We start from the raw sequence: 23114 nt of genomic DNA on the forward strand, positions 1-23114 counted from the left end.
AAATGATCTTGCACGCTTTGTATAATTTGCCCCATCCGCTGTTACTCAACCTTCCTAAAATTCGTAAGTGCATTCCTCAGCCACCAAAAGATGCTTCATGGGGCTTCAGATAACTCAAACCTACTCCTACTGTATATACATTCTCCTCAGAATATATGGTTTTAAGGGTTCTCAGAAATTCAGAACAGCTCAATTTTACCGATAATTTTTGTTTGTGTTCATGACATGTATTACCACTATAATAAAGTCTCTTCTGGGACAGGCAAACTGTGATTTATATCTTCTTTGCCACAACCATAGTTAGACTACAAGTCCTGTTTGTACAATGCACATTTGTAAAAGAAAATGATACATGAGTCTGTTGCCTCTCACACTTAACATAGGATACTGCCAGCAAATCACAGTCCTAGCATAATCAAATCCTGACAGCAACAAGGAAGTCTTCCCAAACAAAGATAAGCTTGTCTTCTAGCATTGCCAACCAGTTGTCAAATACAAAACTTCACAAAAAATGTCAGTGTGCCCTTAGTATCCCACCAAATCCAGTGATAGCAATAGCAATAGCGCTTAGTTTTATATACCGCTTCACAGTCCTTTACAGTCCTCTCTAAGCAGTTTATAGAGTTGGCATATTGCCCCCAACAATCTGGTTCTTCATTTTACCATCCTTGAACTGAACCAACCTTGAGCTAGGCAAGATCAAACTTCTGGCAGTGAGCAGTGAGTTAGCCTGCAATACTGTGTTCTAACTACTGCACCACCATGGTTCCTAAAAACCCAAGCTTGCCAGCCAACTCTGAAGACAAAGTGATCAGAGAATCCACCAGAAGGGCAAGTGAGTGGTCATTTCACATTATGACTATAGACAATGATTTAAAAAATGCCTGCTTCAAATGTTCAGCTCCAAATTGTATCAGGGCAGATTTGCACAGACCTAGTTACTAACAACTTAGCCACCGAGCAGCCATAATAGTATGTTTACACATTGACTCAGTATCTTGATCATCTTAAACTTCAGTGAATTGTCTTTTATTTTCGCCTACCATGTTGTATGAACTCATCATACTAACTATTACTGTTTTTATTCTAGTTGTCATCCTGCATATTTCACCAGTTCTAATTACCTCCTAAATCAGATAAGAAGATACTTGATAAGAAATATTGTATCAGCTGTTTTCATCTCACTATAGTGAAGTGTGATGTTGGGCTTATTAATAGATTTTTTTGGTTATAACAGTTTAAACATTTTAGAGATAAATTTATTTATTTATTTATTTATTTATTTGGATTTATATAGCGCCCCTCTCTGAAGGGACTCGGGGCGGTGTACAGGGCAATTAAAACATTATAAACAACACATAATGTATAAAAATTAAAATAAAATTAAATCAAATAGCCCTAAACAATAAACATTCTAAAATTTTAAATTTTTAAAATTTAAGATCTAAAATCCCAGTCCCTCAGTCCAGGCCGGCAAGTTCAAATAGCCAAGTCTTCAGGTTGCGGCGAAACGAGCAAAGGTCGGGAGCCATCCGGAGCTCAACCGGAAGCTGATTCCAGAGGGCAGGCACGCCCACAGAGAATGCTCTCCCCCTGGAGGCCGCCAGTCGACATTACCTGACCGACGGCACCCTGAGGAGGCCCTCTCTGTGGGAGCGCACAGGGCGATGGGAAGTTAACACCGGCAAAAGGTGCTCCCGTAAATAACCCGGACCCATGCCATTTAGGGCTTTATGGGTCATTTGAAGAGTATATCCAATAATACTATTTTCAAATAGAATAATTTTGCATCTATTTTGTTTCTTAAATATCTGATTCTAGAAGATACAAATGGAAATTGTAATGAAGCATTTTGAATAGGAAGAACTTAAAAGCTGTTTTCCCATTACTGCAAAATTTGCCCTCCCAATTGTTCCTCCATAGTTGTTAGAAACGCAGTTCAAGAAGAGTCAGTAACCATTCCACTGAGCTCATTCATAATCAATCACCTGGCAAATTGCAATTCACCACAAAGCTTGGTGACTAAAATGAAATTATTTACAGCACCAGCTGTTGCTTGTCAAAACACTGTGATTTTCTTTTTTCAGTTCAGTGACTGGACTGTGGGACAGGTAGGATTTACACTGTTACAGTTAGCCTTCATGCACTGCCCAGACCTAATCTGCTTTAAAAAATAAAAATAAAATAAAGCCATTGTTTTTTAGATGTGTTTTCTGAGCAGCGTGCTAATATTTAGTTTATTTTGAAACACAGTTTTATGTTTTGATATATGCTACTGATGCCCTGGACCTTCCAGGAGCCTCCCCTGCTTCTCTGCAGAACCCCTCCTATTCCTTATCTGGGACTCTTTCCACTTAACAAGACATTATTCTCCCTTAATGAGAGCTAGATGGCCAGGATTATAGTTACTAAGTAGTGCAATCATCTTGCTTTAACATCTTGCTTTATGACTGTTTTACTTTGTTGTTGTTGTTGTTGTTAGTTGCGAAGTCGTGTCCGACCCATCGTGACCCCATGGACAACGTTCCTCCAGGCCTTCCTATCCTCTACCATCTTCTATAGTCCATTTAAGCTCACGCCTACTGCTTCAGTGACTCCATCCAGCCACCTCATTCTCTCTCATCCCCTTCTTCTCTTGGCCTCAATCTTTCCCAGCATTAGGCTCTTCTCCAGTGAGTCCTTCCTTCTCATTAGGTGGCCAAAGTATTTGAGTTTCAACTTCAGGATCTGGCCTTCTAAAGAACAGTCAGGGTTGATCTCCTCTAGGATTGACCGGTTTGATCGCCTTGCAGTCCAAGGGACTCGCAGGAGTCTTCTCCAGCACCATAGTTCAAAGGCCTCAATTCTTTGGCGCTCAGCCTTTCTTATGGTCCAACTTATGGTCACAGCTGGTCCAACTTTCACAGCCTGTTTTACTTAGCAATGGAAATTCTGGTCCAATTATGACTATAAATTGAGGACTACCTAAGCTCAATTGTTTACTTTGCATAACTCTGCTTTCTCCCTCCCCAGTTAAATTACTGGATTTTCCATTGTTAGGAAGGTGTTCTCTCTGTAAATCCATTTTTTTACAGTTAAGTGTCAGAGCTTCAATAAATGCAGCTTACTATGTTTCCATTTCTACCTTCAATACCATGACTTCTTTTCCAAGGACAATAACTGATATCAAGTTCAGATGATGTCTATAAACTTAGAATTCATTTGTTTACTTTCTGGGGCCTTGGGTGTATGATATTCTGAGTCTTGAGAGGCATGGATTACATGTGTAGTCTGAATATTTTCAAGGGACATAAATTATAGCAATTAAAGTGAGCTGGAGGGGGGAGAGAAATGCATTATTAATTCGCATAGTCATTAATGGCTGCAAACAGCCTACAAGAGATATAATGTCAATACCTAAGCACTCAAAGTGATGGAGTGTGCCTTTGATGGCATTCACAACCTCAAATGACTAAAGATACAGGCAATGACACAAAACACTATGACTCTGCAGGTGCCATTAAACCTGCTCCCCCATAGTAACAATGTGTTCAATTGGAATTTATTTTAAAGGAACAATTATTTTTAAACGACTAATTACAGGGACAGGGACAGCATAATTGATGATCTCTTCAGGATGTCAGGATTAAATATGGAGAAGCATAGTTACTGTAATGGACTGTGAGAATAACTTTGGGAAACAGTAGGAGGTTCTGCAACTTAAACAATAATCAGTCAAGAGATACTTCAGCCCAGAGAAGGAATGGAAGTGGAGAAAACATCTCACAAAGGACCCTTCCCATTTCTCTGGAAAATAAAAGCAAGGGGGAGGAGAAATACTTTCAAACTTGTGTCAAACTCGCAACGCCACATGACGTGTCGTGACATATCGGAACTTTTTTGCCATTGCCGGCAATGGGGTGGGCACGGTTTCGCTATGATGCATCCAGCCCGTGGGCCAGCAGTTTGTGATGTGATTCAGGGTCAGCCTGTGGGTTCGGCAGTTGGGTCGGATGACTCAGATGAGGGGGAGGAGGAGGGTGTTGAAGAACTTGCTGATGATAGCCCTCAGGCAGGCCCCTCCCACTTGGTCACCATGGAGACCCAGCTGTGTGAGCCTGACAGTGTGGATGAAGATGACCCACAGCTGGCCCTGTTCAAGGATGCCCGACGCAGGAGGCAGTCAACTAGGAGTAAACAGAGGAAGGCAATGGGGCTTCTCGGAAGGAGGGAGAGAGAAGCCACGCCCTGAACTCTTTATAAAGGACTTGTGTGGGGAGGGCTGGTTTGCTGAAAGCAACCGCTCAGATAGTGTTTCAAAGCTCCGGTATCTTGGTTCGTGTCTTGTTTGTTTTTGTAATAAATTTGGCAGACGTATTCCAGCCTCTTGCCGTCTGTAAAGGGGTTGCCTTTTCTGCAAGGCCGGTAGCAGGCTGGTACAGAACAGTTTGACACCCCTGTAGTAAAGCATCTGTTACTGTAACATTGCAGTAAAAATAGTGTTAGTATTCGTGCTTTTGGTTTCTTGTCTAGACTACCTTGAAGGGCTGACATGATTATGAAAATAGCCAACCATATGCTCTGCCAAATGCAGAGGAAGGGAATATTTGTCTTCACCATCTCTACAGTGGCTTAAAACACTACAGAGTTTTAATATCCCCCACATATTGCAGAATCAATGTCATTTTTCCTATATGGAGAAAATCTCAGTGTACCAGTGACCCAGTTTAAGTGCTTCTGTCAAAATAAATTGTCTATAATGATGTCCCGTTTTTTTCTACATGAATTTCTTACTGGTAGAAATTAACAAAGTATACTATGTGTCTTGCAAATGTGGGAGCAGGAGACTTGTGGGACCTGAAACTTTACAGATATTGTTGAAAAGGTAGTGTTGTGGTGAAGTTGCCACAAGAGTTTTGTGAGTCTTGCTTTTGATTTCAAAGTACATTTTATCACAGAGTCCTAACTTTTCTTTTGAAACTTAACAGGAAACAACAAGCATGAGTAAGTTCCATTTGCACAGTAATCTTTCCTTCACATGGAAAAATGGCCAGAGATCTTATCCCAGTTCAGAACTATAAAGTAGAAAGGCAGTTGTTTTCTTTCTTAAATCTCTGTTTGTGCATACCAAACTCCAAGTGTTCTTTTGTAGACTATCCTCCCTTTTTCTTCCCTTCCATTTCCATAAATAACCTTCCATTTCAGTAACTCTTCAATGTATTTTGGAGACCAGAAGAGCTCTGTCAATTCATAAATCCAACACTATTTCTATGAAGCTGTTCCATAGCTGAAATCAGGCATACTCTGTCCTCTCTGTCCAGAATTCTTATTATCATCGCACATTTTAGTAGTGTCCCAATCCATAACTATCTAATTGTATTCTATTACTCAGTTGCAATCATTACAGGGAAGAGCTGGTCTTATTGACACAGCCTCACTTTCTGAAGTATCCTATGAATGTTTTTATTCAAGATTTATAAAGAGAGATAATTTATTTCCCCCTTCATGGATTACTGCCTTGTCATGGCGAAGGGGCTTGTGTAATTCAATGAAGCTATGAGCTATGCCATGCAGGGCCACCCAAGACGGAAAGTTCATAGCAGAGAGTTCTGACAAAATGTGATCCACTGGAGAAGGAAATGGCAACCCACTCCAGTATCTTTGCCATGAAAACCCTATGGACAGTACCAAAAGGCAAAAAATATGATGCTGGAAGATGAGCCCCTCAGGTCGGAAGGCGTCCAATATGCTACTGGGGAAGAGCAGAGGGCTAGTACTAGTAGTGCCAGAAAGAATGAAGCGACTGGGCCAAAGCCGAAAGGACGCTCAGCTGTGGATGTGTCTGGTGGTAAAAGGAAAGTCTGATGCTGTAAAGATTTTTTTCCATAGGAACCTGGATTGTAAGATCCATGAATCAAGGAAAGCTGGACGTGGTCAAACAAGAGATGACAAGACTGAACATCGACATCTTAGGTATCAGCGAACTAAAATGGACAGGAATGGGTGAATTTAATTCAGATGACCATCAGATATACTACTGCGGGCAAGAATCCCTGAGAAGAAATGGAGTAGCCTTCATAGTCAATAAAAGAGTAGGAAAAGCAATACTGGCATACAATCCTCAAAATGACAGAATGATCTCAGTTCGAATCCAAAGAAAACCATTCAATATTACAGTAGTCCAAGTCTATGCCCCAACCACCAGTGCTGAAGAGGATGAAATTGACCGGTTCTATGAAGCCCTACAGCACCTTATAGAACTAACACCAAAAAATGATGTCCTTAACATGAATTTACAAAGAAATGTATGGTTGTACATTCTGTTCTTCAGAACTGTAGCAAAGAAATTCCAAAGTTCCTTATACTGTAGCTATAACAGAAAAGTAGGTAGTTCTTTATGCATATTTTCCAATGATATCTTGGAATTCTTTATTTTTAAAAATATTGCTTTAAAACTTTTTTATTTTTTCAAACAGAAGAAATAGCCACGTAGAACAATGGAAAATAATACAAATAGCAAATAAGAGATTGATCAGAAAGTAAATAAATGTTGGCTAGCAAAACTATGTTGGATTAGATCTCTTTATACAGCTGCAGGGTTGTTAATTCCAGAATAGTCCAAAGTCTATGAAGCAGAGCAGTTTGCCTCCTGAAATAACAGCTGGGACCACCTTTAGGGGAAATTTACCCAACACATATGGAGATCAGTCGGTCAGAGTGGTGGAAGATGAAAGGTTTTAACAGCCAGAGCAAAAATGCAGCTGCTAGACTGATTGACAGAGAGAGGAAAAAATGCCCCCCATCTGTGTAAGCCCTTCCTTCATTCTAAAATTAGGAAGAGGGGTAGGGTTAGAAACAGAGTACCACAAGTATAATTACGAGTGTGCATCTCTCTCTCTCTCTCTCTCTCTCTCTCTCTCTCTCTCTCTCTCTCTCTCTCTCTCTCTCTGTGTGTGTGTGTGTGTGTGTGTGTGTACAAATATATACATACAGAGAGAGACAGAGACAAAGAGAGAACATATATATACATACATACATGATTACATGCCTTAGACTGTTTAATCTTGTACCAGGAGAGAAACATTCTTCACTTTTCAATTTAAGTATATATAAAGTGTAAGCTTGAGAGAAATAATTTGCAATGGAATTCAATGCAACTTATAGTTCTCATTTAATAAGCTTTAATGTACTTTTAACTAGAACAATTTTTTAAAACCCAAAAGATCTCTTTTTGTTCTGAGACACTCTCATAAATAGCAATAGCACTTAGATTTATATACTGCTTCACAGTGCTTTACAGCCCTTTCTAAACGGTTTAAAAAGTCAGCATATTGTCCCCAACAATCTCGGTCCCCATTTTACCAACATCGGAAGAATGGAAGGCTGAGTCAACCTTCAGCCGGTGAGAATCGAACACCTGGAGTGAGCAGTGACTTAGCTTTTAGTACTACATTCTAACCACTGTGCCACCATGACTCATAAACCCCATGAAATCATAGGCCGCATCTATTACCAATAGTGTTCACTTGTTTGACCTTGGTTTCCTTTTCAGGCACCCATTTACAATCTTAAGAATATTAAACCAAGATGGTATCACCATAGAATAGGACCAAAACATATAAGACACAATTTCTTCTAATATATTATACCTCAATACACAGAGGTTGAAAATCCACATCTTCTGAGATATCCAGTGTACTTGAAAAATAATTTCATTTCAAGATAACAGAATACTAATTTAATGTTTTTGTAGGTTGTAACCCATTGATTTATTAAAACAAGACATTGTGGCTCATTATTCTAAATTATCTGCAAATTACCCATTATCTATCTTAATACAACCTTTCAACTGCAAATAAAAATTAACTGTAGATTTAAAACCTCAAAGATTTAAAAATATGAATAATCTCACAGACAGCTAACGAATCAGCTCAATTGTACATTCAGGAAATGTAATTGATTAAGAATGAGATGATTTAAAGTACGGTATAATTGTCTTTTTGCCCATTAACTATTTTTTTTGGCCATTATATTGACCCTCAGATGTTGTCGCTAAAAGTCATGGCTCTGTTGTGTTAAAGAGTACATTTTTGTTTTGAATCTGCTACCAAATTATTAATTTTGTTTGCCTGATATAGGACTTGGGTAAAAAAAAAAATTTCCAATTTTTATTACAACTTAGTATGTTTATCCTAATTAATCTGGGTTGAATGATTATTTATTTATTTATTTATTTAATTGGATTATGCACCTTTTTTAGCCAACTACTTAATCAAAATTTAAAATTTACTTATTAACAAAATCAAACTGTGTCTTTGATAGATAGTATGCTGCCACTCATTAAGTTGGTTCACCCATTCCTACTCATGTGTCATGTAGTAAACAGTTTTTAAATTTCCAGATTTAAGTTTAGGATATCTGGCATATTCTCCCTCTAGGTAAGGGCAGTTTTTGCACTGACTACATTGAAATACAGTAGGTGTATTTGACATTCCTGATAGCCTGGTGGCTGTTAGGTTCCAACTAAACTGGAAAGTAGGACATTCCTACCAGGGTGATATATGTATGCATTGTTATGTAAATATGTATGATGTATTCATATAATATGTTTACAACAGAGTTGAGTCTCAGGGATTCAGGGCTTATTGCATTACAAATATCATATAAAATTACAATTCAAAATTATAAAAACATAAGACGGTTATAATAAAACATAAAAGTGAAATAAAATCAAAATCATACAAATAACAAGGATTATTATGATCATGCTTAATAAAATTATTAAGAATCCAAACTTGCAAGTAGGTCTTGTAGTCCAGTTAGATGTAAGAAGAGTGATGAAACTGGTAAATTAGGAGCACAGAACTCCAGGTCCTCATCTCCTGTCCTTCTCCATTAGATTCGGAAGCCAGCTTATTGACTTGTGATTTCTCTCAGCCTAACTTGCTTCAGGCTCTGCAACACACTGGGTGAAAAACAAAACCATTTGTTGCTTCGTGCTTTGACAATTTTGCTGTGAAAACCAGGCAAATTCAGTGCAAAAAAGATGGATCATCTAATGAACAAGGAGAAATGCTAAGAACAACTGCATTAAGATATCAGTACATACAAAATAATGCTGCTATACTATAGTATATAGTATATTATATACTATTAAGTATAGTAGTATTGGGTATACTACTGTAATTTTTAAGACAACACTTTGCTTTTTGGTAAAATAGAGGGTATACTTTAAATTAATTAGTATCAGATCATATAATAATGATGATAACAATAACAATAATAATAATAAAGTTGGAAGAGACCTTGGAGATCATTTAGTCCAACCCCCTACTCAGGCAGGAAACCCTATACCATTTCAGACAAATGGCTGTCCCTCTCTTCTTAAAAACTTCGTGTTGGAGCATTCACAGCTTCTGGAGGTCGGTTGTTCCTCTGATTAATACCGATTAATCCACTGATTTGGTACAGTCATGGCCTTGAAGGCAATATTTTGAAGCCATTAGGGAGGGGGAAAGATTTCTTGAGCCTTGGCAAAGGACATGGCTGGATCCTCTGTGACTCCCTGGGGTATAAGGGAGGGGGGAGAAACAGACTCAGATTTGCAAGTTTCTGTCACTGTCTCAATAAAGCTTAGTTCTAGTCTTCTTGTTGAATCTGTTTTCTGATTTGGATATCCTTGAAACCTTGAAAATTATATAATAGGAAAAAAGGAGTTTTTGTAATCATTACAAAATAAGAGTAAGAGATAGTACATTTTGTTTTTGCATTTTTTGTCTTTTTCCTTTCTTTTCTCTTTTTCTTTCTTGTCTTTGTTCTGTATTAGTTTTTGTTTTTTTGTGTTCTGTTTAAAATTTTTAATAAAATAAATTTAAAAATTGACATTTTTAAATTTACAAAGTTGAAATATAATTTCACAAAGAGTGCAGAGTTGGCAGCATCTTCAGTTAATTCTTTTAAAATCTAGATATGGGCTTATAACCCCAAGTCCAAAATTATTATTGTGAATCAATTGGACACCTATGCATCCTTTTAGAAACATATTGTCAAGTTAGCTTAGAATCATTTAATCTAAAATAATCACTTTTGGTTACCATCAAATACTTGTGCAATAATCCAATCAAAGTATTCCAAACAGATAGGATCAAGTATTTGATGGTAACCAAAAGTGATTGTTTTCCAAACTCTAATAGAGTTGCCTTTATCAAGATTTATTAAGTTGGGGAAAAAAGATTTATTAAGTTGAAATGATATAAATGTATACAAATTCTGGCAAATGGAACTATTTTCAGTTTAGACTTAATATATTTTGGTACACAAGGCAGAGCCTTGATGATCTTTTTCTAACAGCCTTTTTCACTGTAAACCACTCAGTAACTGAGGTGAGATAAGCAGTATAGAAATGTGATGAATGAATGAATGAATGGATGGATGGATGGATGGATGGATGGATGGATGGATGGATGGATGGATGAATAAATAGTACACTGGAGAAGAGACTTTTTCCACTTGATAGTGGAAGGCTGCAGCTGATTCATTACATAATGATCACCTGGATTTTTCAGTCTGAAAAAGAACTTTCTCTTAAGTCCCAGACCCCATACATTTTCTTTCCCCCTCTTGTTAAAACCCCTAGTTGAACACAAATCTTCCATTCCCATAGAACAGCCTTTTGAATTGTATCCAAAACCTATTGATGACTAATGTGGAATCTGCAACAGAGATTATAATCTGTTGAACTTTCATTTATCAGTAGGCAGGCTGCCAGTTTTGTCACCATTACAGTATTCAAGTAGTCTTCAGAGGCGGCAGCTGCAGCTATGGCACATGGCAGTATTTCAAATGTGAATTGATGAAGGCATGAGTGACTTCAGCCAAGGAGTCCTACCTTATCTGGCACACACAGCTGCAGCTGAACAAAGGCTGTCCTAGTCATGACCTCCACCGGCTGCCAAGCAGAAGTTGCAAATACAAATGCAGCTTCAGAGGATGTGCAACCTTGCCTGGGCTAGTTAGAATTAACATGGAACCTGGTGGTTTCTGGCTATCAACCTGTATCAACCTGTTGATACTTCACTGTTCTTTTGGCATCTTCATGCAAATATTATAAAAGGCGGGGAGAGGGGCAATTCCTTTGGGATTCCATACAGGAGCAGTCAGACACTTGACCTCTCCTTCCCCATTTACTGATTGGTACTGTCAATACTCCAATTTCCAAAATCTTAAAATATGGGGCACAGAATATGACATAGCATTTGAAGTACAGTCTGACTAAAATAGATAAAACAACATTTGTATTATTAGAAATCTGTAATTCACACTTCTATTAGTGCCAGCCTTAAATTTTAATTTTAATTTATTGATTTCATACTCAGATTGCAATCAACTCTTATCCAAGTTTTTCCCCCCACAAATAAGACTATGAAGTTAGGTATTGTCAATATAACTGAGTGTTTGATTTTTGTTTCCTAAATGAAGAATAACAAAATAAACAAAGTTGGAAGGGACCTTGGAGGTCTTCTAGTCCAACCCCTTGCTCAGGCAAGGAACAGTATACTATTTCAGACAAATGATTGTCCAATCTCTTCTTAAAAACCTCCAGTGTTGGAGCCTCCACATCTTCTGGAGGCAAGTCACTTCACTAATTAAGTGTTCTAACTGTCAGGAAATTTCTCCTTAGTTCTGAGTTGCTATTCTCCTTGATTTTTGAATTTTGTCCTTGTTTCTGTTAAGTATAATTCTGTTACTTTCAGCCAACTGATTTATTTTATCAAGATCATTTTTAATTTCATATCTGTATTTTAGGTCATTGGATATCCCACCAAATTTTGTGTCCTCTGGAATTTGATCCACATTCTCTGTACAAGTTATTAAAAAAGTGACAAGTAGAAGACCCAGAATTGAACTGTGTGGAGCTGCAGCCAGTACAAACTCCATATGTTGAAGGTATGTTCAAAATGCGACTTTGGTTACTGTCATATGATAATGTACTATTGTCACTTTTTTAAAAAAATGTACAGATTAATTTACATATTAATTGATAATAAATATGAATCGTATATGAATATGTAACACTAATTTAATCTTTGAAAAATAGTCTCCTGGCCTCCACTCTTTTGCATTTAAAAATAAAATTACAACTTTTTATGTCTTGATCACTCATGTGAAGAAACTATAGGCTTTATTAACTAGCCTTTCCCTTAGTACTTATTTATTAGCTATGTGAGAGAGTATATCCCCATTAGGAACACAGAATTTTACTGTGCAAGAAAAATGGTAGCGCATTAGTCCTAAATGAATTGGCACAGGAGAGAGCAGAATTCTATTCTTCTAACTTGTATTCTTCACTACTGGATGGAATTTAGAAGCCCAGCATTATGGTGCCTTTCTTGTGAAATAAACCCTCAAGGAAGAGCTTTTATTCCTATTGGTGGCTATTAACACATCTCCCCTATGCTACTAACTATCATTAGGTCATGACAATGCTTCTCTTTTCTATCTGTTACTTCTAAGACTGTGGTGGAAATTCTGAACATGTGTCCAAAGTCACTATTAAAATAGGGATGGGCAACCAGTGAATAAGAGCTCCTCATTATGTGCTGAATAATTGAACCTATGAAAATTCAGGCAAAGTTTTAGTACTTCTTTCATTTTTAGTACATCTTTAATTTTGACATTTAATGTTCTAAACCAGGCATGTCCGACCTTAACAATTTTAGTATTTGTGAACTTCAACTCCCAGAATTCCCCAGCCAGCTGCCAAGGTTGGACACTCCTATTCTAAAATCCCTATTTAAACCTTTTTAAAATCAGGTTATGTGAACTAATACATGGAAAAAAGGTTAAGCCTTACTATAGACCTCAGGACTCCTCTTGCTGACCAGAAACAAGGGCTATCAGAATAGTGGGCGCTAAAAATAGAGTCTTTTTTTAACAGTAACTCTGCTTCTGGTTTCTTCTGGAAAGCCATATGTAAGACATGGTCATCTCAAGAGCTCCCTTTAAATAGAATCATTTTGTGTTTTGGTTTTTGCTTTGTTGGGGTGGTTATTTGCTGGGCTTTAAACTGTTATTGTTCTCAGTTGAGTTTGGAGTTTTAATTCAGTTTGTGTTTTATCTGTAATGTTTCTATGAGTTTCATTTTACTAAACTGCTGTGAGAAGACTTTGCCTTGAAAAATGGCATATGGAGTCTCTGATGTTTGTAAGATTAAGAAAAGTGTTTTAAAAAGGTGCCTTCCAATTTCAGCCTGAAGTAACAGTGCCCATCTGCCCTGAGGATTTTGCCATTTCCATCAGCTGGCTGTATCATATCTAAGTCATATTATTGTTGCAGATTTTTAATACATTAGCAGAAATGTTTACTGCATAAATATGAATTGACTTGGATGTTTATTTATCTTATTGCTCAGTAACCTAGCAATCTTCTGAACAGCATTATTTCCTAAGCACTTTTAACTTTTCATTATAGAACCAAATTTTCATTTCCAGAGGCTGACATACCTTCTTCTACTTACTTTGCTCTTGAATATCTGAATCGTGTCAAAAGTATTTTTTTCTGCTGTATAATTTGCAGGTGGATTCTGCCAAAATGTCTGGCTTTAATCTCTAGAAGGAGACATCAGGGTAGGCCAGGGCAAATAACATGAATTTCCTCCTTTAGACTTGTTCTGGCATAAACAATGATTTGACAGGTGATTACTTTGGACTATGAGCACCTGATTGTTAACAGCATCAGTGAAGACTTATTACCTCAAGCCTTACTTCACTTTGCTAATACTGCATATATGTATTAGCAACTAAAATATATTTATTTATTTACCCATTGTGTGCATTTATATGGCCACCCATATTTTTTTTCTGAAAATGGAGTTCGTATTCATGATTCCCAGATTTTCAGGGGGAAAAATAACAACCAAAAATCTCATATGAAAAATAAGTTCCTATAACATCTTCTACTGTCAGCTGTTGAGCATTTAGAGAGTGTAGAATTATTAAACGCATATTGGACTGTGTTTTCCAGCCTATTATCTTTTCTCCTATGTTAGATTTCAACTCCCAGCCAGTATTTCATGTGGCCACATTTTGCACATAAACTGCTCCTATGTAGTCTAATTAGTAATATATTACTGGAACATCACACTGCTGTAACACTACTCATTTTATTCCTAGGAAATAAATATAAAGATATAAAGATGTTTCCAATGACTATATTGATAATAACATTTGGATGACTACTGTGAACAGGTATAAATGCTTACTGGCTTTTGGTTGTCTAGAAGAATAATCTTTGGAGATGTCTTTACATAAGAATCTAAGTATAGTCCTGCCGATCAGCCCCATATAATCCAGCATTGTACTTCTCACAGTGGCCAGTCAGAAGCTGATGTGCTCAAAAGCAGAAATAGTTATATACATTAGGTGTGCACATTCATACACATACATACAAACAAACAGGTAGTCCAGTTACAGCAGCACTGAAAAAAGTGACTTATGAACATTTTTTCACATTATGACATTTATAGCATCCCCATGATCATTTGATCAAAATTCACATGCTTGGCAACTGGTTGATACTTATGACCATTGCTGTGTCCCAAGGTCATGTGGTTACCTTTTGCAACCTTTTGACAAGCAAAATCAATGGAGAAGCAAGATTTAGTTAACAACCGGGTTACTAAGTTATCAACTGCAGTGATTCACTTAACAACTGTGTCAAGAAAGGTCATAAAATGGGGCAAAACTCATAACTGTCTCACTTAACAACAGAAACTTTGGGCTCAATTGTGGGCATAAGTTAAGGACTGCCTATACATACATACATATATTGTCAGAACCCTCAATTATTGATCATGCATATTCTCTGGGTTTAGGTTAATCGGGTTCTGTCAATTCTCCTATGGGGAGAGGGGGCTGGCCGAGGGCTTGTATTGCACATAGACCATTTCCTCTATTTGCTTTGATGTATCCTCTATGGCAGACATGTCAAACTCGCAACGTCATGTGATGTCGCGCAATGTCTCGGAACTTTTTCCCATTGCCGGCAATGGGATGGGCACGGTTTCTCCATGACGCTCCGGCCCATGGGTCGGCAGTTTGACACCCCTGCTGTATGGTGTGTGAAAGGAATGCCTCGGAGCCATCTTCCTTATCTCAGTGCGCAGGGAGGAAGTGGAGAAGACCTAATAACCTTGAGAGAGGTGCCTTATTGGTTGCTTTCTCACAGCTCGATGTCACCTGTGGATTGGCCTGTTTGAACTGTCTGGATGGACAGTTGGGGTGGGGTTATTGTTTTGTGGGTTTAACCTATTGATTTCGGCAGGAAGTCCTCAAATCTGCCTAGCTTTCCTGCTTTCTGTACCTGCCAATAAAAGTTCCTTTTGAAATGATGCTAGTTTCAAGAGTTCTGCTTTCTTGGTAGAGAAATGGAGGCAGGTCCTTACATATTCATATACATATACATATACATATACATATACATATACATATACATATACATATACATATACATATACATATACATATACATATACATATACATATACATATACATATACATATACATATACATATACATATACATATACATGGCTGCACACAAAAACACACCATTGTTTGCCTCTAGCTGAGATTTTGAAGCATGCTTGTTGCACAGATCTTTGAATCGTTATGATTTGCTCTCAAAAATGGATTCAGTATCTTTTAAAATAATACAGATTAGTGATTAATAGCACATTTTGTAGTGTTGAATATTATAGGATTCAAAGATTTTGTGAAGAAATTCTTCCTTGTGTTTGTTCTGGATTTCTGTGCACTATATTTTATTCAGTTTTGGTCCTCGAGTTTTGAGAAGGTGCATTTATTCAGTTGAATTTAATTATTAAGGTAAAGGTAAAGGTTCCCCCGCACATGCGTGCTAGTCGTTTCCAACTCTAGGGGCCAGTGCTCATCTCCGTTTCAAAGCCGAAGAGCCAGCGCTTGTCCGAGGATGTCTCCATGGTCATGTGGCCAGCATGACTAGATGCCAAAGGCGCACGGAACTCTGTTACCTTCCCACCGTAGTGGTCCCTATTTTTCTACTTGCATTTTTACGTGCTTTCGAACTGCTAGGTTGGCAGAAGCTGGGACAAATAACAGGCGCTCACTCTGTTACGTGGCACTTGGGATTTGACCCGCCAAATTGCCGACCTTCTGATCAACAAGCTCAGAGTCCTAACCCACTGAGCCACCGCGTCCCTATATTTAATTATTAGATGCCTCCAAATTTGGCCTGTTTATTTTTCTTTTAGCTGAAGATATAAATTTACAGTGTAGTTTTCCTTATTCTTGGAAATATTTTCCAACTGGGCAAATTTCTTCTTCTCATGGATGGTATCTATTTTAATTTGCAGTTTGCTATAATCATCTCTGTATGCTCTTAATCCCATTCCATCATAACAAACTATCCTTTAGCTTTCAATTTTTTTAAGGTTTGCAACTTTCTTTTCTCATCCCCTTATTTCACCCATAGCATGTCACTTTTGATTAAGCAGTCATAAAGCCGTTTTCCCAGCTTCTAAAGGCTAAAAGTCAAAAATCAATAATCTACTGGTCCTCCCTGAGCACAGTAGCAGTCAGAGGTAAATGAATGATTAAACATGATGAATAACTGTGTAATGGAAGACGCAAAGTAGGGGAAAGTGCTCACTTTAGCCTAAACTCTGAGATTTATTGCTGAGTCCTACAAATAATGGAATCATCAATCTTCCAAGGACTAAAAAAAGGCATTCACTGTAGTAACTTTTAAAAGCATTGAAAGAAATCTTACCACCTCATCCTTGATAGTTGTCATTATCTATTGAAAAGATATTAATTTGCTATGAAGAGAGGACATTCATATACTAACTGAATATTTTTCATAAATTAACAGCTAGCTTTAGTTAAATTCACCACTGTTCTGAACGCTTGATTTACAAAATATAAGACAAAAGTTTGATTTCTGAAAAGTATACACACACACACACACACACACACACACACACACACACACACACACACACACACACATATATATATATATATATATATATATATATATATATATATATATATATATATATATATATATATATATATATATATATATATATATATATATATATATATATATATATATATATAAAACATGATGTGCAAAAGTAATCTTTGGCTGGAAAGAATAATCACCAATTGAATTGTTCGACACTGATCAAAGAAAATTATCCACACTTACCATTTAAGCTACTTCAGTCTTGTAGCTTGACTCTAAGCCAGGTTAAGGTCCTGGCTGGTATGAAACATTTCAGTACAGGTAGTCCTACAACAGAGCCCAAAATTTCTGTTGTGAAGCAAGACAGTTGCTAAGTGAATTTTGCCTCATTTTATGATATTTCTTGCCACAGTTGTTAAGTGAATCATTGCAGTTGTTAAGTTAGCAACATGGTTGTTAAGTGAATGTGGCTTCCTTATTGATGTTGCTTGTCAGAAGGTAACAAAAGGTGATCACATGACTCGGGTACACTGCAACTATCATAAATATGAGTCAGTTGCCAAATGTCTGAATTTTGATCTTGTGACCGTGGGGATGCTGCAATGGCTGTAAGTCACTTTTTTCAGTGCTGTTGTAACTTCAAATGGTCACTAAATGAACTGTTGTACATCGAGGATTACCTGTAACAGCTTCTTTTTCAATTGTATATTGCTTATTCCCAGGCTGTAAGGAAGATGCTGCCAATGTCCTTTCTCAATCCTGTAAACTGTAAAAGTCTAGATGGATGGTGACATGGCTGCCTAGTAAGAAGGAATTGCTGTTTGACCATCAGAACTCTCGATTACCACCTGGATTGCTTTTTGGCAGGCAAGCACTACCTTACCTGTAAAGGTCACAATTTGTGGTCCTCTTGTACTAGATCAACATGTACAAACCATGGCTGAAAAGTGGGAAAAGGCAGGGGAAGCTGGTTGAACTACTGTTTTACACCCTTACCACTGCCTGGCAAAACTACTGCCATGCACTTTACATAGAGCTGCCCTTAAAAGACTACTTGAAAACTGCAATTGGTTGAGAACACAATAGCTTGTGTGCTTACTAGCTCTCATCATATAACATAAATTCTGCAGGCCTTGCATTGGTTACTGTTAGGTTTCCATGTATTATTTAAGATGCTGGTATTGACCTATAAAACCTTTTATGGCTTGACATCTGGGTAACTAAAAGACCATCTGCTCCAACTAGTATTGGTCAGAAGTATTAGAAAGAAAGAAACTACTTATCCTACTTTTTCAAGAGTTTCAGATGCTAAGGCTAAAAGGTACTCCCCATATGTCAATGCTATATGAAATTCCTCTTGAATTCCATAAAATTCCTGTATGAATTCCTCTTGAAATAGATACCATAGACTGTTTGACTCTCCTGTTTACACTTTTTTAACAGGATAGTCTGCTATGGTTTTAGACAGTGCTTTTTTTGTAAAAGAAAAAGGTGCCGGAACTCACACATGTCATACAACCTGCCTTGCCTACCCTACAAGGTTCCATCCAAAAAAGGTGCCGGAACTCCGTTCTGAGCATTCTATGAAAAAAAAGCCCTGGTTTTAGAGTATAACATAGAAAAATGCATATATAAATGTATCTGTTTTTAAATCAGATTTAATCGTCTTTTTTGTTTTATTTTTTAACGCATCATGAATACAAGGTATGGAAGGCTGGTGAGAGGGAGAGGTTCGCTTAAATTAGCAATTTCTTCACAACTAAAGAAATACCACATGGCTCGCCATATCTTCCATCTCTACAGAAAAATTATGTCCAGTATCTAAAATTACCTAGTTGCAACACTGAATAAATATGTGACAGATGATTAAAATAAGGAATACTTAGCACACCTGTTAGAAGACAAAGCTATGTAATACTTTTTGTTCTACTGAAGATACAAAAAAGCAAAGACTATAATTAAATATTAGCCTAACATCTGATAAATGAAAAATTTACTTAATGATAGAAATTTTGCTTATTGCTACTACATATTTAATTCTTTGGCTGACCACTTAAGAAGGAATCTAAAAACCAAGAGTTAATTAAAAGGGGGAAGTTGCCATTTGTGTCCAGAAATAAACAAGACATGATGTAATAAAATGTATTTATGTGTATGTGCGTATTTATGTGTGTGTGTGTATATGTAGAAAGTGCATTGAAAGGTCTCCATTTCTTCTGATCTTAAGTAATAAAAATAGTTCATTCATTCATTCATTCATTGTATGCCTGCCATGATCAAGGAGGCTCTTGGTGGCTTATAATACAGTACATCTGTAAACGGTATAATAAAATTCCCATAGTATACTAAATAAAAATCATAGATAAAAATCATAAATAAAAATCAAAGCAGTTATAAAATACCCATAATACATGGTTAAAAATTAATGTATTATAAGTAGACCATCATTAACATATAAACAATTACAGGTGATCCCTGACTTATGAGCGTTCCCTTAGCGAACATTTCAAGTTATGCAATAAGCGCCTCCTAGTGTTTATTAAAAAGTCCCGAAATTACAAATGTTGCCGTTCCATGGCAATCGTTCACCCTTATGAATGACCGCAGTGGCACTGCAACATTCACCCTGGCTATTCCCTCCCTCCCCCCCCCAGGTCTCCCTAGCCAGTAGGCCTGTGGATACTCACCTTATGAAGATAGAGAGATCCTTTGCTTTCTTGGCTGCTCCAGGCCTACAGCTACTGATCTCGCATGATCTCACCATAATATAGCCCTGTGTTCTCTGCAACAGAGAATGGAACGGAAGCCAGGGGAGGCTTACGTGGGCTTCCAATCTGGACTTCAGAGGTCTTTTCCAGACCACTGCCACCCAGAAAGGCTGGGGAATGCTTCTGCAGGCTTCCAGAGATCTCTTCTGGGCCTCATAGGCCTGGAGGAGGCCTCGGAGGCCCAGAACGGAGGCCATGGGCAGCAACCACGTGCCTCTGGAGGTCCATTGTGGGCCTCACAGGTCTCCCTCTGCTCTTGCTGGGAGCAGAGAAAGAAACAAGAAAGGCTGGAAAGGAGACAGATCTTCACAAGGTAAGTGACCCATGCAGCATGATTGGGTGGGAGAGTAGTTGTGGGGACCCCAGGGGAGGGAGCATGAGGTATCTCAGTAGGGCTTGGGTGGTCTTAAGTAGGTGGCCTATTTCATCACTAGGCTCCCCATGGCCTTCCCCACCGTGAGATACGTCATGTTCACTTAATGAGTCACGCATTCACCCATGCATTAAATTAGTGAATGCATGGATGAAAGCTGGAAATGAATCGTGTTAAACGTACGAGATTCACTCATATAGGCAAGTTCCATTACATTCGTAACTCGAGAACTACCTGTACAGAAAAATAGTAAAATCAATGGCAATATTTCATATCAAAAGCATTCTGAAATAATTCCAAATGCCAACAATATGGAAACTGGTAAATTTCCATGAGGGAGGGAGGGAGGGAGGGAGGAAGGAAGGAAGGAAGGAAGGAAGGAAGGAAGGAAGGAAGGAAGGAAGACTAATGATAGGAAGATGGGAGTTATACCACAAGTCTTTGAGGACGTGGTAGTATATCTTATTAAGAAGCCTTCTTGGGTCTACTTATAATGGAACTTTATGACCTTATCTTATATCTTCCTTTTTTGGGAAGGTTTTAAGAAGGTCATAGAATTTCAGTTCCAGAGTACCATAGTGGATTATCTGGATCCCTTTCAAACAGAGTTTAGACCTGGGCCTCAGATGAAAATGGCATTGTTGCTTTGAGGGATGACCTTTGTTGACACTTCTCAATGAAAGTCCTCTCTGACTTCTCAGTGGTATTGATCATGAGGTTTGAAGACACTGTATTTACTGTAGTGTTGCTCTTTCCTAGGAGGCCAATATATCTGGACAAGGGATTAAAATTCTGGTATGAGGTACTCAGTAGCCACCAGCAAGTGGACAATTGTCTATATTCTGTTACTAACCAGAAAGAGCAAAACCTGATTGGCTGATGGTTCTCTGAAACCTCTATAGCCTTGGTAATATGTAAGTGTCCTTGTGTTAATAGCATCCTAATGCCCAATTGATCTGAAAATAGACACAGTCACCCGATTATATCTCAGTTGTTTTAAATTGAATTCAGAAGGGCTGAAAGACTAATCATATCATTATATGAATGTCCTTGTAATATAGTTGCTTCATTGACAAGTACTGAAAAAAAATGAACAAATTAGTTTCTTACAGTAATGCTCCTATAAATGCATTGTGACACAATACTAAAGAATAATAATATTGATGCTGTCACAGACTGTGCTATGGAAATGCATGCCTTTTAGCTAAAATCTTCTGGCTCGATTTTGTCTATGAACCATCTGTTGTTCCTAGGTACTTTTCATGCTGTTCCGACATTTTCTTCTTTTTTAAAAATGCATTAAGACAACGTATATTTAATTTTTTACATATCTCATATCTAAAAATGGAAAATTTCACATGCATATTTTATAACTAAATGCTTTGTCAAAAAAATTACTCTTAATTTTTTTTAATCTTACCATTCTTTATTTCCCTAACAGCTGAAACTACTTACAGCTCTCTCGTTCATTTCTAAGATGATAAGAGTGGATGCTTCTTCCATAGTCTAAAAAAAGTTCATTATTTATTTGCATGTATTTATTTCAGTTATGCACATTTGAATAGCCCACTGAGAAGCATTAACACACGAGCTAAAGAAAACTGGTTAGTCAGGTGGTAATATAGCATAACTACAGTGTGTGTTTTAAAAAAGCATTAAGAAGTAAGTGCTTTCCTTCTCCCTGGAGCCAGAATGTGCAAGAATTTTGAGAACATGCCAAACAGTGTTTTCATATTCTTGTTATGCATCATTTACTGAACCACTTGTGAAGCTGCTTCCTCAAATAATCCTGGCTACCGGGAATTGTTTTTCACAATTTATATTCTTATTTCTTCCCTTTTCTTAAAAATATCTGTGTATTTTTATGGTGTCAGAAAAGGGGAGGAAAAAGTGCCCAAGTAACCTCGCACGCTAACTTCTTCTTTTTTCTTTACCCTTGTACAAGAGGAAGCAGTGGGATCTTGAGGCAACACATTAAGAAAGACTTCCATAATATGTAAACTTAAAAAAGACATGCAACCTCTCTATTACAAAATACTGTGGCAGTTCTTAAGAAGCCCTCATTAGGCATTGTAATAAAGATGTGAATTTTAAATTTTAACTTTGGCGCATGGGGGGAAGTCCTTATTGTATAAACAACATGGTGAAGTCTTGGGTTCAACCAGGCGCCACCTCTGTATGTGATAGGATCAATTTGCATGTCTGTAGTCTGCTCCTTGATTCTAACTGTAATCATAATGCAAGTGCAGCTTGAACACTGGTCATGTTTTCTCTCTTCTCTTTTTATTTACTTCTTTTAAGAATTTTCTTTTCTAATTGATAGTTTTTGAGAATTTGAAAGCTAATGCATTAATTTGTGATAAACAGGAAGCCCTTGACTTAGTGACCCTTCAAAGTTACGACCTACCTGATAAAGGGGACTTACAACCCAGACCTAAGGGTCCAATGGTCATGCCTCCCCATGGTCACATGACTGCACTTAAGCACTTGGCAACATGGTTGCATTTATGGCTGTTTGCAGTGTCCCATGGTCACATGACCTCATTTTTTGACAGTTTTGCTGAAAACCACCACTTTCAGGTTTTTTGGCAAAACCGCACCATAGTGAACAATGGGTTTGCTTAATCACCATGGCATTTGCACTTAAGACTGAAGATCACTTAACAACCGCCACAAAAATATCCTAAAATTTAAATGGTTTCATAACCATTACGACTTACGGTTGTAATGTCTAGACTCCACTATTGATGTAACTCGAGGATTAACTGTAAAGGTATGGTTTTAATATGGGTTATTTTTCTGATAGCAGCATTTTATTTACGACAAATCTGATTTCTGAACAGGCTTTCATTTAATACCGCATGCTGGCTATGTTATTTTTATGTTATAAACAGTGAGCAGTGAAGAGTATGAAGCTACTGAGCCATCAGTGCAAACCTATATTTTCTCCTTAAGGTCCAGTAAACATATCTTAATGTCTTGATGAT

The 23114-nt window shown here is 37.5% G+C and overlaps 1 protein-coding gene across 1 annotated transcript in view; it reads left to right on the forward strand.

Annotated features, from left to right (window-relative positions):
* The window catches only part of SULF2 (sulfatase 2), a 307964-nt gene that overhangs the window by 125087 nt on the left and 159763 nt on the right, over nt 1-23114 (forward strand). Inside the window, exon 2 of the mRNA XM_081325671.1 lies at nt 11785-11925. The gene's annotated coding sequence lies outside the window, so the exon portion shown is untranslated. The remainder of the gene's footprint in view (nt 1-11784; nt 11926-23114) is intronic.

Source organism: Vipera berus (assembly GCF_964194415.1).
Source record: "Vipera berus genome assembly, chromosome: 3".
Lineage (NCBI taxonomy): Eukaryota > Metazoa > Chordata > Lepidosauria > Squamata > Viperidae > Vipera > Vipera berus.